The following is a 15310-nucleotide window of genomic DNA, read 5'->3' as shown; positions in this document are numbered from 1 at the left end:
ACTGTGATCTGAGGACTAAGCTGGTCGCCCCCCTGACCCAGCGGGGTCACAACAATCAGCAATTTTATTTGCTCAATTTCAAACCATAGTTGGGTAGTCAAAATGATTATTGAATTATAAAATAACCTCCTATTGCCTTTCCTTAACACCTTTCCGCGATGGGAACGTCATGAGGTCAAGGACGGATGTGAAGGAGAGTCCATAAGGACTTAAGAAAAGACCACCACATTAGCTCAGTTCAGTTCAGTTCAGTATATTTTTACCATTTGTCCAAGGACAGGTGCACAGGGGCATTGGAATTCTTGTGCGTTTCACTCAATCAATGATATTTAAAATAAAAATAGCACATAATATTAAACACATAGTAAAACAGTCCACAGAGTAAAAAGGTACATATTCTAATAAATATAATAATTTGCTCTTTGCTCTGATACTCTCTTGTCGGTGGTGTCTCAGCACCCGACCGGAGCTTCTCCATCTGAACAGGGTGTAACTGGGGGGATGTGGGTCCTGGAGAATGGATTTTATTTTGTTCCTACAGCGAATTATGCACAGGGTGACCATGCAGGGGAGCTGTGCGCCTATGATTCTCTTTACAGTTTTGACGATCGTCTGAAGGGCCTTCTTCGCCTTACTGTTATGTTGCCATACCACACAGTAATGCCCCCTGTGAGGACACTCTCCACCAGACCTCTGTAGGCCTGGGTGAGCGGTTGACAGCTTAGGCGGGCTTTTTTCAGGGATCTAATGAAATAAAGCCTCTGCTGAGACTTTTTCACAGTGGCCGGCCGTGTTCTCGGACCAGCTGAGGGTGTTGGTGATGTGCAGGCCCAGGGACTTCACACTCTCAACACGCTGCTCCACAGCACCTATGATGTGCAGGGCTTGTAGGGGGGGAGCTTTCTACCGGACATCCAGTATAAGCTCCTTGGTCTTGTCAGCGTTCAGGACAAGGACATTAGGAAGGTTCCATGCTGACTGAGCGACCTGAAAGTATCTGAAGGGCGACCATGATGAGAGCTACTCCAGTTCCCTTAGTGCTGAGGAAAGGGGCTTAAATGCTTCCTTCCTTATCTCTCTTACCATAGGGTACACTGGACCATCCAACAAAGGAAAGGAAATAATGCCGTCCCACATTTCATTGCGGCAGGATTATTTAAAAACAAACAAACGATCAACATGATCGACAATTATGTTCATACAATCCTACTAATTGGGATCTACGTCCATCAATATGAGTGGATTCTATGAAGATAATTGCCTGCCACGGTGATCGTTTGTTTCTGTGAACTTCTGATCGGTGCATCCCTTTAAACATTCCCGCTGCCAGGAAATGCTGAAGGAGGAAAGAAAGGAAGCATTGAAGCAGCTTTCCTCAGCAGTTAGAGAATAAAGAGAGCACTCATCATGTCTGCGCCTCAAATACTTCTGGGTCATTCCTCATCATGGCCGCCCCTCAGATACTTCCTATCATTCCTCACCATGTCTGCCCCTCAGATACTTCAGGGTCCTTTCAGTAAGTAAGGACCCTTCCTCAGCACAGAGCCATTCCTTGTGTTTTGCACCATGAAACACACCCCTCTCCTCCTCCTCTGGTTTAAGCTGAGCTCACCCATATAAAGGCGCATCATGCCTCCAACTGCTCATCATCGGTGAGCAGACTGGTGTCATTTTGGCTCAATAAGGAATCCTGTTTATTCATCGGCTGTTATAAAGAAATTTCAACCTGCAAGTGTTTTCCACATGTCTTGAAAATCTAAATGAGTGCTCTAAAAAATATTTCAGAAAATATAAAAACAATAATTAATAATGCATTCTTTAGTTTTTTTCACTATGAGCAGGTTTGAATTCTGAAAGCAAAACAATAGAAAATCGAGAAAATTTACAAATAGTTGAAATGTCAATCTGAGAACAAGGAGAAAGGAGATTCCGTGGAAAAGCAAGTGCTTCCAGAAACACTGAAATGTCAGTTTTAGGAAGAATATATTGGAATTCATCTCAAGATCTTCTGACCCTCCCCTTGCGTTGGGCTTCCTTTGAGGGGAGATATGAGCCAACAGGTGCATGACAGACAGGCCCATGTTTCTCAGTAAATTGTGAGGATTTGCAACCTTAATCTTTACACTGGCAAATAGAACACACATACATTCATTATTTTAATCGTAAAAAAAAATTCAAAGTGCCGGTGAAGGGGGTACTGAGCTGAAAACCTAATTTGTGACGTGGACCCAAAATGATGTAAAACAGGGCCATGGTGGAAAACTGCCAGAGTAGTCCTCTAAAAACAGAAGTGTGGTTGTGTGTGTGTTGGTTGTGTGTGTGTGTTGGTTATGTTTGTGTGTTGGTTGTGTGTGAGTGCTGGTTGTGTGAGTGTGTGTTAGATGTATGTGTGTCAGTGTACATGTCCCTGACATGGTTGTGTGTGTGGTTGTGTGTGTGTGTGTGTGTGTGTGTGTGTGTGTGTGTGTGTGTGTGTGTGTTGGGTGTGTGTGTGTGTGTGTGTGGTGTGCTGTGCTGTGGTGTGTGTGTGTGTGTGTGTGTGTGTGTGTGTGTGTGTGTGTGTGTGTGTGTGTGTGTGTGTGTGTGTTGGTGCATCGGTCTGTGAGCATCAAAACAGACGCCGAAGCCTTGCTGGCTGGCTCTTCTCCGCCGGCTGCAGATAATTGGCCGTCCTGATGACAGGCGACACAGACGGACTAACGATAGCGACCTGATTCACATGATTCTGAAAAAAAAACTGGTCAGCGAAACTGTAAAGTCGATATCCTAAAGCAAGCACCAATCCCCATCCATGAACCTTGAAGCATTTTGATTTAATCGAATACCATAACCATGATGTCAAATATCATACATATATTTAATCATGTTCATAGTTAACCGTCTCCGTACTGCAGCCTCATCGTCTGCAACACGTCCTGTCGTTGTCCGTTTATCACAACTGGATATGCGCTGCGTTCAGCCGCCAGCACTCTCTTAAAAAGGAAAGCTGATAAATAATGGATGATTTGCCCCGGTTTTCTTGCCATCCAGAATTGATGTTCATTGAAGCGAGAAGAGATAATTGAAGAGCAGAGACAGCGCGCAGCGCACTACAAAGCCAGCGAGGGCGCGTCCTCCCTCTTGCCGACGCTCTGCCCGCATCGAAACCAAAATACTCCCCAGTCCCCGGCCCGGGCAGTGGGTGTCTCGTTTCTGAGACACATTTGAGGCTTTCACAAATAGATAATGGAGATGGAGAAGGGGAAATTACAATCAGTGAAGGAAAGAAAACATTTTTTCCATAAGAAGTAAAATGGGGGTTTGGGACTGTAAGCGTCTACTTGGTTGAAGCTGAGTGGACCACGAGACGTCTGATGGAAACATTGGGTGAACTATGCGGGAGAACTCCGCGGAAGGACTCCGCAGAATCAAATGGCGCGTTTCCACTGCAGGGTGCGGAACGGATCGGTTCGCAAAGGTGCGGTACGGGTTGCGTTTCCACCGCCAAAAGTGGGCGTGACCCGGACTTAGCCGTACCCGTTTTGGCCTCGTTTTCAGGACTCCTCCGTTGGGGTACTGAAAACGAGACGAGACGCCTGAAAGGGTCCCGGGAAATTCTAGCTACACACCCCCTCCGTTGATTGGTCGACAGAATCATCACTTCCGGGCGACGTGGGGATAAAAACAAACAAACAGTAGCCTCGAGGTATTATTCTTTACAATTAACATGTCGCGTAAAACGCTTGCTTGGGCGAACAAGGAGGTGGAGACGTTCGTCTGCATTCTTGGGGAGGAAGACGTTGTTTACGTAGCTGCCGCGGCGATCGACATCCGGCCTACCTTAAAGGGTACTGTCGGCGGTGGAAACGCGACCTCGGAACTGAGCTGGGCTATACCGCCCCCTCCCTACCGCACCTTTGCGAACCGATCCGTTCCGCACCCTGCAGTGGAAACGCGGCAAAAGAGTCTGGAAGAGTTCAATCCCACGGCCACGGCGCTGTTCCTCCCTCCTATATCATCATCATCGTCCTCCCCTCTTCATCCTCCTCATCCTCCTGGTTGGTTAACCCTTCATCATCATTGTCCTCTTGATGAGTTAATATATACACATATATCTATATCTATATCTATCTATCTATCTATCTATCTATCTATCTATCTATCTATCTATCTATCTATCTATCTATCTATCTATCTATCTATCTATCTATCTATCTATCTATCTATCTATCTATCTATATATATATATATATATATATATAATTATATCTATTTATGAAAAATCTAAAAGCACTTGAGACAGCGCTCTCAATGGCGTTGGGCCATTGATATACTCCTTTATAAGTTAGTTAATAGTTACAATTGAATGTATAATGTGGATTATTTATTCTTAATGTTTCTTTTTCAATCATGTTCAATCAACTGATTGCCTGTGTGCCGGTGGGTAAATATGGAGGCACTGGCTCCATATTGATGAGTTAATTTTATTGTTTGAATAAGTTATTAGTTGTTAGTACTTTCCCCATTTCAATTAATATTTGACAAACACTGCATCTTGTTTGTCAAAGCGACACTGTTGTGACAGTCTTCTGTGTGTGGTAATAACTGTATTATATATTGATATCAAAATATTCCCTCTGCAGTTCCTTGACAAACGCAGTCTCACTCCGAGTTCGTCAAAAATCGAGGCTTGTTCAGGGGATTATGGCATTGGGTGTCCTTGTGCGTCTTAAAGGGTAATTCCGGTGTAAAATGGATTTGGGACATGTTTTGTATGATATCGAGTTGAAACGTTCGTTTTGGAGCACAAAAAATGCATATAGACGCTTTCTTCAGTTGGCTGTTTTTAGCCGATTCTATCAAAACGCTTTAAACTTGGAACGATGGGGGCACTGGTTGTGGTAAAAATTAAATCGCTATTTTAAACCACTTAAAAGGCTAAAAGTAGCCCGACCTCATGTCGGGCTACCTTTGTCGCGCCCAGAACCGACCTCATGTCTTGCGGCTGTCCCCACCGCGACGAGTGGCGGTTGCATCCCGACATTGTCAGACTGATCTGGCAGAGGTTCGGGACGGCTCAGGTGGACCTGTTCGCGTGCAGGGAGAACACACACTGCAGGTGGTGGTTCTCTCTCAACCCTCGGGATCTTCCCCCGTTGAGGGTGGATGCGTTGGCGCACACACCTTGGCCGCGGGTTCTCTTGTATGCGTTTCCTCCGCTCCAGCTGATCCTTCCTCTTCTGGAACGGGTCAGACAGGAGAGATTGTCCCTTATTATAGTGGCTCCGGAGAACCACTCTGCTCTATGGTTTCCAGAGCTGGCGGCGCTCTCAGGGATGGCGCCGTGGCCGGTACCGTTCAGACCGGATGCGCTTTCACAGGCCCATGGGACGGTGCACCACCCGCCCGATGTATCGGGACGGTTGTTGGTCTGGCTCCTGAGAGGTTGATCCTGCAGGGCAAAGGTTTGCCTGAAGCGGTTATCAACACTATCCAGGGTGCTCATGTGCCATCTACTTCTTCCCTCTATGCGGCAAAGTGGTGCGCTTTCTCTGATTGGTGTGACAGGAACCACGCTGTCCCATCCAGGGGCGCAACTGCCTACTTTCTGGGGGCTATGCAGACACATAGCAGGCGCCCCCCCTCCCCTCTTTGATCTGGGCACAAATTTGACCTAAAACACACTCTGATACTGAATCAAAAAAATCATTTTGAGTGCACCAGGTCAGATATCCGTTTTTTTTTAGAGGCAGCCTTTCTAAGATGCTCTGCCAGTGTTACATCATACCGTGCTATGAGATCAAGGATACCCAGAACATTTCCATTTCTAGGATTTCCTAACTGTGCATTTTGTCCCCCTCAGTGGCAGGTTTCTTTCTGCAAGGAAGAGTATGCAGTCGATCACTGGAGTCAACAGGCTCTCTGCAATTCGCTATCAATAGTTTTACCTAGGCATAAGCGGGATGCCAATTCTTTCCACATCAGATAAGCATTTATGTGGTAACCACTTGTTTCATGGTGCTTCAGTATCTTTGAAAGACACTGCCAGTTATTATACCCCACCACAAGGCGCAACTCTACCTTCAACAAAAAGCTTACATGCAAAACAATAGACTCTGTTAAGGTACGAACACACCAAACGCGTAACCCGCGTAAGATTTACGCGCGTAACGCAGCTAAAATGTTGCTTGACCATTTTGTGTCAAAAATTGTCCTACGTACGCAGCTCCGAGGAAGGAAACCCAAACGCCGCCGTGTTTGGGTGCATGATAGAGCTTGGATCGGGTTAGATTAAATAATCTCAGATATAAATAACAATAATCGGGTTAAATAACTTCACATGGTGTGTCTGGTGTGTTTCCAGCATTCGTAGTGTTGATCAGCAGAGATATAGGCTGTGTCCCAATTCATAGGACGCATCCTTCATAGACCGCGTCCTTCGAAGGATGCGGCCTTCGTAGACCGCGAAGGACACTCCGAAGGCCGAAGAAATGGGACGGTCTAGCCTACGGAGGATTTCCGGTTTACGTAACAAACCGTTACCGCCCTTTATCTTGCGTAACCACGCGCTGCTCCTGTCACCTAGCAACCCTGACAGCTGTCCTGACCTGTTTTTGTTGTAAATAGTTTTATTGTTGTCTATATGTTTTATAAGTTATATACGAATACGTTAGTCAATACAAAAAAGTTAGTTAGGTTTTTAATAAATAGTTAATCAATCAAAAAAGTTAGTTAAATAGTTAGTTAAATAAGCTAGTTTCAATAAATATGTAAATAATAAACAATGTGTTAAATAGAACAGAACATAAGTTATTTGTCCACCAAACGCTCCAAAATTGAGAAAAAAACTATCCATTCTTTCCCTTCTCTCCTGGGCTCTTCTCTCCTCTGCCTCTCTTTGTAGCCTCATGTCCTCTTTTATTAACTGGAACATTTACATGTTACATTTAAATTTAGGGCATTTACCAGACGCTTTTATCCAAAGCGACTTACAATAAGTACATTTGTCATAAGAAGTGCATCAATATATCGCTGTCGGTACAGAAAGGATGTTCATAGAACCAAGTGCCAAGTACCAGTACACAATCGCTAGGCTAATCAATTCCTCGTGTTACAGCCATGATAGCAGCTACTGCAGTTGTTACACAGTTAAGTACTATAATACAATACAATACAATGCAACACAGTGTACAATGGTGGCCAGAAGGGGGAGGGTGGCTATGCAGAGTCGAGGTGGACTCTGAACAGGTGAGTCTTGAGGTCCTTTTCGGAAGATAGTGAGCGACTCTGGAACATGTCTTCCTCTCCGTCCCTCTTTCTGGACCTTGGCCCTCGCCGTCTTTCCTCCTCCTGATCCTTGTCCTCCACTTCCTGATCCACCACTGCTGTACTTTCTGTACTTGGCCCTGGTGTGTTCTCAGGGATGGAGGCAATTAGGACAGTAGAAGTCAAAACACCCTTTTTCTTTGTGTGTTTTTCTAGTGCTGTCTAGTACCGATGCGAGCTGTGACTTTTTTTGTCTTTCTTTCTTTAATAACCCAAAATTGGACATCGTAGTAAACGATTTCTGGGGATGTTGTATCTGTCCTGCTGTTTAATGAGGGCTAATTTAACTAACCTTTACAAGCTGGTCAAATGTAGATATATAAATGGCCTATAATAATTTTTATAAACTAACTTACGATATAAATAAACGATTGTTTCTTTACCCCCAAGCCACACTTGCTGAATATTTCACCCCGGTGAACAGCTCATCGTTCTCCCCCCTCAATAGAATAAATCGAGCAGTATGCTGCTTGCTCCCTAAACCAAAACCAAATGTTAGAATTAGTTTTGCTTTACACTACCAAACAAAAGCAGCTTAAATAGCAAAATAACCAAGTCAACTGTGTAATCAATCCCAACGTCTGTAACGTTACGGTCTGAAAATCAGGGTCCACAACCTGTGTTCGCGTTGGTCGATTTATCTAACGTTACAGAATAGCAAATTATCTATATAATCGCCACCATTTCGGTAAATATAACCATTATGACCTCTTAAATTTGAAACTATAGGGCTTAACGGGTGTTGAGTTTGTGAAAAAGAGGACACTTCGTCGCGGGGGGGGGCGCCTCGGCCGAAGCATCACGGCCGAGGCGAAAACATGGGTATTTTTTCTTTAGTTCGTCCGTGAACTTACATTTACGTTTAGGCATGGCTGCAGATGTAATGTGCTGGTGCTCAATGTTGCCAGATTGGAAATGGCAAAGTAACGTACCAAAGGCTCAAAATGGTCGTATTTGGAGGATAATTATCGTGGCTCTGGCAACCCTGAGATCGGTCGCCCAATGACAGACTCTCTCTACAGTCAGCTCGCGCAAGAAGGTGGAACGTAAGGGAGATACCATTTCCAGAACTTGGAAGGCCGTAATAACCATAGACATATACAATGGTAATAACTAGTAGGTTATGTGAAAGACCCAGAAACACAAATATGCGACGAGGCAAAAACAAATATGCGACGAGATAATGTCCGAAAACCGGACATTATCATCAATTAATATAAACCCCCCGGACGGGACGTAAAAAGTGGACATGTCCGGGGAAAAGAGGACGTTTGGTCAGCCTATGTTAACGTTATAGCGTCACTAACTGTAACGTTACCTTACTTATATTGGCTATTACTTTAATGAAAAAAGTTTTAAGGGCCCTTGTTTTTTAACATTTGTATCGTTAAATACTCGAGTGACAAGAAACCAAATACTTACATTTAAATGCAGAACTTAAATCGCCATTCTCCGCCATCTCCATTGATTGAGTGCGCAATGAATCTTGGGTGGGATACGTTGGGCCGTGAAGGATCTTGGGATACGTTGGGCCGTGAAGGATACAGCCGATGCATCCTTCAAATCCGGGAAATGGAGGCTGCATTCGTAGGCCGCATTTGAAGGACCCTTGGAATTGGGACAGCACTTGGCGCGACGCTGTGACGCAATCGGCGTCGACGCATCCTTCGAATGCAGCCTTCGAAGGATGCGTCCTAGGAATTGGGACACAGCCATAGTCCGCCAAGACGTTGAGGTTGCTTAGCAACCAGAGACTCTGTCCATGCAAGTGAACGGAGCGTTCCCTCTTCGTCATAACTATCAAACCAAACATCCTTCACATTCACCGAGCGAACATTATGAAAGTAAAATGCACATTTCTCGCTAAAAATGTTTACATAAACGCATTTAATGGCGTAACTATGTTACTATTTCCACCCAGAATAAAGAAAGATGTCGGCAGTATGCTTCTGTGCAAGCGTCACTACTCTCTGCCAGTGACGTCGGGTCAAGCTCAACGCTGATTGGGCAACGCGGCTAATCGTCATGCGTATGAGCGTAAAAAGTTCAATTTTTTTAACTCCTCGCGTACGCGCGTAGGTGCGTACGCGCGTATATATACGCAGCTCATACGCCGCTAACGCGGGTAAAATGTTGCTTTAGTGCATGTAATGCATCTACGCAGCTCATACGCGCGTAAACCAATGGTTCCCTATGGAAAAATTGCCGATTTTATACGCGTCTATACGCGGGGTACGGGTTTGGTATGTTCGTACCTTTAGAACTGTTGGAGTACAGTAACCAATAGGGGTGGGAAAAATTATCGATTCTTCGATGCATCGCAATACTGTGTAGAACAATTCAGTCTCGATTCAGATACGATAATAATCCTTATTTTTTTTTGGGATTATTAATTTATTAACTTTTGGATTATTAACAGAGTTATAAAGTATCAACTTTATAACTCCGTTTTTACTGGGTATATTGACATAAAACAAAGACTTGCATAGAGATTGAAGTAAAACAAAATAACCACAAACAAGTTCCTTTATTTTGTCTTGTTATGATCCGTTATATTGTAGGCTCCATTCTGATCAGTACACAGTTGCAAGACAACAGTAACCTGTTGTTTTACTAGTATTAGATTTAGCTAACCTGAATATTTACAAGCCTCCTCTTGATACACTGACATAAAAACGACTGTCTTTCAACCGCTTTGAAAAGCTTTCTTTCATCCCGCGCACCCTTTCTCCTTCCCAATCTTTCTTTTTCTATGTTGTGACCCTGAGGGCTTTCTTCTCTGCCTCTCCATATTGAGGAACGTGTTATCAGATGACAATACGGTTCAAATCGCCTCCAGGGTGTGGTTGAGGGGGCGCCCACTGGAGCGCCGTGTGGGGAGGAGGGGGGGAGGGAGGCGAAGGAGCGGGGGGGCGCCTTATCAGTGACGTCCCTCTGTTATTGATCGTCATTTCATGTACACAAACGCTGTTAAAAACAGAAAATGCAGACTCAAAATTACCAGAGGGGCGTCCCCTCTGGTGCGGCGCCCCTATGCGCCCCTACCCACTTTTTGCGCCACTGGTCCCATCCCATTGCGAGGTGGGAAGCGTGCTTGCGTTTCTACAGCACTTACTGGAGAAGGGTTTGGCTTTTTCCAATATCAAGGTCTATGCGGCAGCTGTTTCGGCGGGCTGTGATGGTGGACCGATCTTCAGCCATCCACTGGTCAAGAGGTTCTTGCGTGGGGCTAGACGGGTTAGGCCTGTTTCGCGCGTGCTTACACCACGCTGGGATCTCCCCACCGTGTTGCGCGGGTTGTCCAGGGACCCTTTCGAGCCTCTTTCTCAGGCCCCTTTGGATGCCCTGTCCTTTAAAACGGCGCTCTTATGCCGCGTTTCCACTGCAGGGTGCGGAACGGTTCGGTTCGCAAAGGTGCGGTGGGGAGTGGGCGGTATAGCCCAGCTCAGTTCCGAAGGTCGCGTTTCCACCGCCGATAGTACCCTTTAAGGTAGGCCGGATGTCGATCGCCGCGGCAGCTACGTAAACATCGCAAACAACGTCTTCCTCCCCAAGAATGCAGACGAACGTCTCCACCTCCTTGTTCGCCCAAGCAAGCGTTTTACGCGACATGTTAATTGTAAAGAATAATACCTCGAGGCTACTGTTTGTTTGTTTTTATCCCCACGTCACCCGGAAGTGATGATTCTGTCGACCAATCAACGGAGGGGGTGTGTAGCTAGAATTTCCCGGGACCCTTTCAGGCGTCTCGTCTCGTTTTCAGTACCCCAACGGAGGAGTACTGAAAAAGAGGCCAAAACGGGTACAGCTAAGTCCGGGTCACGCCCACTTTTGGCGGTGGAAACGCAACCCGTACCGCACCTTTGCGAACCGATCCGTTCCGCACCCTGCAGTGGAAACGCGGCGTTACTGGCTTTGGTTTCTGCCAAGCGGGCCTGTAAGCTGACCGCTCTGTCTGTCAGCCCGAGCTGCTTGATGCTTAACGAGGACAGCTCCATTGCGCTGCTCAGACCTAATCCTGCGCTCCTCCCTAAGAACATTAATGGTTCTTTCAGGTCGAGAGATATTGTGCTTAAGGCTTTTCACCCCCCGCCTCATTCTAGTGAGGCGGAGGCGGAGTTGCATATCCTGTGTCCTGTGCGGGCGCTGGCTATGTACGTGAAAAGCTCGGCCGCGTTCCGCTCCACACAAAAGTTGTTTGTGTGTTATAGCGACGCTAAGAAGGGCCGCGCTCTACGTCTTCGTCTTCCCCCGGCCCCTTTGTTCGTTTCTACATGTTAGACATGTCCAGGGGCTCACTCTGCAACTCTGTGTTGGAGTCTGGTGCCCCTTCTATGGCTTAAGAATGAGGGCATGTTCTTTTAAGCGCCATCGTTGAAACTCCTCTCGCCGGATGGCGAGTTTGACTTGACTGCCGGTATTTCTCTCCCGCCGTTTTTCAAATGAAAAGCGGAGTAGAGGGGTTCCTATTGGCTTGCCGATTGACGAGTTGGTTTTGTCTGCCAGTATGGCACTCCCGCCCTTTTTTAAATAACAAACGGACGAGAGAAGTACGTTATTGGAGAGTCGAACTCCGTAGCTCCGCCCCCGGTGGTAGCGGACCTAATGGAAACCGTATTACTCTGGTTTTTCCCTTCACTTTCCATGGATTTCATGAAGGACGGATTGGGGCCGGAGTCTTTGCAGACTCACTTTTTTCACTTGATCATCGCCTTGCTTGATCTAGGAGGAATTCGTTTTTTATTAAGCTGTTGTGTTTTGCACATCCTCGGCTTTTTTGAGTCGTATGTGCCCTGGTGACTTAAGTTTCTTGACTGACCAGCAGGAGTACATTGATTGGGCTCCACTCACAGCTTCACCTTAGCCCATAAGGCGTAGCCTACATGAAAAAGAACGATAGTTATGATATTATAATTCTACTTCTATGATTGTAGGCTTATGGTGCGTTTTAATATCCATCCGTCTCGGAGGTCCGAGGACGTTGCCTAGCGACAAGCACAAACACGCCCCTTTTCCTCGGACGGCGATCTCGCCATCTCGGTTGAACTCAGTGGTGACCGAGCGAAATTCCGAGACAGAATTCAAGATGGCTGCGCCCATTGTGACTTGAAGTATGAACTGTTTTCATTGTGCTTGGACCACTTTGGTGGCTTAAATTGTAATTTCAATCACTCGTATTACTGCAATACCTTACTGCGTCCGTATCTTTGCCTATGTACACAAATATATTGTATTTGTGTACAGCACTTCGGTCAACTACTGTTGTTTTAAATGTGCTATCTAAATAAACTTGACTTGACTATGGCCTATAGCCTACTTATATTGGATCGCCTGGTCCTCTGCCAATGTTACTGCGACAACAGCTTTCCGGGTGGCGTCCATGTTTTCCTCCAACGACCGAGCGAAATAATAAAACGCTTGAAGTGTGGGCGTGGCGTCAGATCCGAGATCCGAGTCGGTTCGCAGAGAATACTCGAACGCACCATTAGCCGTCTAGTTTCCCACCTGCTGTACCCTCCAAATGCTGAAAGAATAGCGTGGAGGATGGGCGGCGGTTTGCGCCGCATTATATACACGGTGCCGTGGGAAATGTGGGCGGCGCCCACGTTGATTGGTGCATAGTTGAAAATTTTCAGTGCGCGTGAGCACGCTCACGGGACAAGCCCATAAGGCGAAGCCTAGACGGCTACGCCTACAATCATAGAATTAGAGTTATAATATCATAACTATCGTTTGCTTGGATGGTCCCAGTGTTGTTTAAAAAATGCACCTCCTGCCGGCGACTTTCATTGGATAATGCTGGAATTTTTGTCCCGCCCACGGACACTCTGCTTCATACGGATACGAATCACTTTTGCTACACTTGAACCTCATAGACTGCTGCAAAAGTATCCGCAAGAAAATCTACAGCTGAGACTCGTAGCAGCAGATTTGAGCAGTTGCATCGATGGACCTGTGCTCGCTCATTAAAATGCTAATTGAACATAGCGATCTATATAATTTCATTTGTGAGGAAATATTTCACAGATGTGCAACTTCTGATGCATTAGTTCACATTTGGGTTTACGAATGCACACATTTTGTGTATGTTCTCAGATTATGAATGACGGGTGTGTGAATGTGTTTTGCACCAACTGCGCTGTGTCAAGTGCATGACTCTTTGAAGTTGTGATGCACACTGCACAGGATAGGATTTGTGCACCTGTAACACAGACTTGTGAACTCTTAGACCCTATTTCGTGTTTAGAATGGTAAGAAAAATATTTACGACATCAAATGTACTGTTACACATTTGTAACTTTAGAGTACACATGCAAAATAAATATTTAGGACTTCAAATTTACTGTTACAGATTTGTGACTTTAGTGTACGCATACTAAATCTGCAGTTACAGGTGCTAAAGACTTTTGCTACAATACCTTCATACATGCAGACAGATAAAAAACATTCAAGAGCTCTGTATAATTACGCAGCGTCAGCGTGTCACGTCAAACTGTCGACAGCAAACAAGGCTCCACAAAGCGTGAAAACAGCTTTAAATCATTGCCTTGAACGGACCAATGAGGTTTTTGTGGACATATATTGATCTCTCGAGCACTTTGTACAGACATGACGACGTTGACAGTTTAATTAATTTATTGTAGAAAATCAAAAGGAGTTCAGTGGCAGAGTGGGGGGGCGGGGAGCGCTCGTGAGATTCAATTAATGCTTTCAATGGAAGAAGTTAACGAAGGACCTTCTTACCTCAAAGATGAACTGAACTGAAATAATCAACATCGATAACTTGTTAGTTATAACCATATAAAAAAATTACACTAAAAAAATATTTAAAAAATCAAGATAGCTTTCTTTTTTTTAGTATTAGAGCGCCGACATTTTCGATGACGTCACTGGCATGGTAGGACTAGGTCGTTGCCTCAGACACGCGAACGTCTTCTACACTCCACGGTGGAAAATAGTGATTTGAATATGGCTGGTTATGCGTTTGAGCCTGTGAGGAACATGCCTGTAGTGTCCGACTACCACCCGGTGGAGAGGGATCAATTTCAGGCTCCAGTTCCACCTTAGGATCATGTGGGTGTGACTGGAGTGCGTGTGGCAGCATGGACACTGCCATTGAATCGGTCTGCTGCCGAGAGGTCCCGGTCAACCTTGACCATCTAATGGTGGGATTAGGTTGCATAACCATGTGTAACAGGGTGTCATATCTCTTAAATTATAATTACACAAAATTGCTTTACAGTTTTGTTTTATTACCTGAACTGTAGCTTTCCATGCCGCCTCATGTGCCCCTTTCTATTTGATTTTGTTCTTTGATTTGGCTCCACCTCCTTCTGTGCTCCCGCCCACATTTCCGAGAACCCCTTAAGTTTCCTGTGCCCCCTGCTCTCTTCTTTTTGTTCTGGTTCCCTTGGGAAGAGGTGTGTACATTTATTTTGTGATCAAATCTTTGACCATCTTATAGTTTATCATTCTTTATATTAGTTATTTTGATTATACATTGTTTAATTGAAGTCTGGTGTAAATATCCATGCATAGATTTAAGTGTTTTGGGGAACTTTGTATTTTGTTGCGATGTCCTAGCATGCACCTGTCCCTCGTGTAGTCATGCTAGTTCCCCTCCCCCTCTGTGCAGGCCCGTCGCTATGGGCGGGCCATAGGGGGCCGGGCCTGCCCCCCACAATGATTGTGCCCCCCCACTTGAGGCACGTCTCAAAAAAAAAAAAAAAACTTTTTTATTTTATATTATTATTTATATTATTAACGCTCCGTTCACTTGCATGGGCCCTTCACAACTTAAGTATAATTGACCGCTGTCAAGGTAAACAAAGGATTTTTTGCCTCTAATGGCGTCTTTGCTACCGCTCCGCAAGAAGTCCGGTAACTTGTCAACCCCAGCGTCTTCGGTTGCTAAGCGACGTCAACGTCTTTGGCGGACTATTAAATCTGCCGATCTAGGCTACGTAGGCCTACGTAACTACGTCCGTTTAACAGTTACCGCGCA

Source organism: Gadus macrocephalus, chromosome 2 (assembly GCF_031168955.1).
Source record: "Gadus macrocephalus chromosome 2, ASM3116895v1".
NCBI lineage: Eukaryota > Metazoa > Chordata > Actinopteri > Gadiformes > Gadidae > Gadus > Gadus macrocephalus.
Note: the sequence above shows the minus strand (reverse complement) of the source record.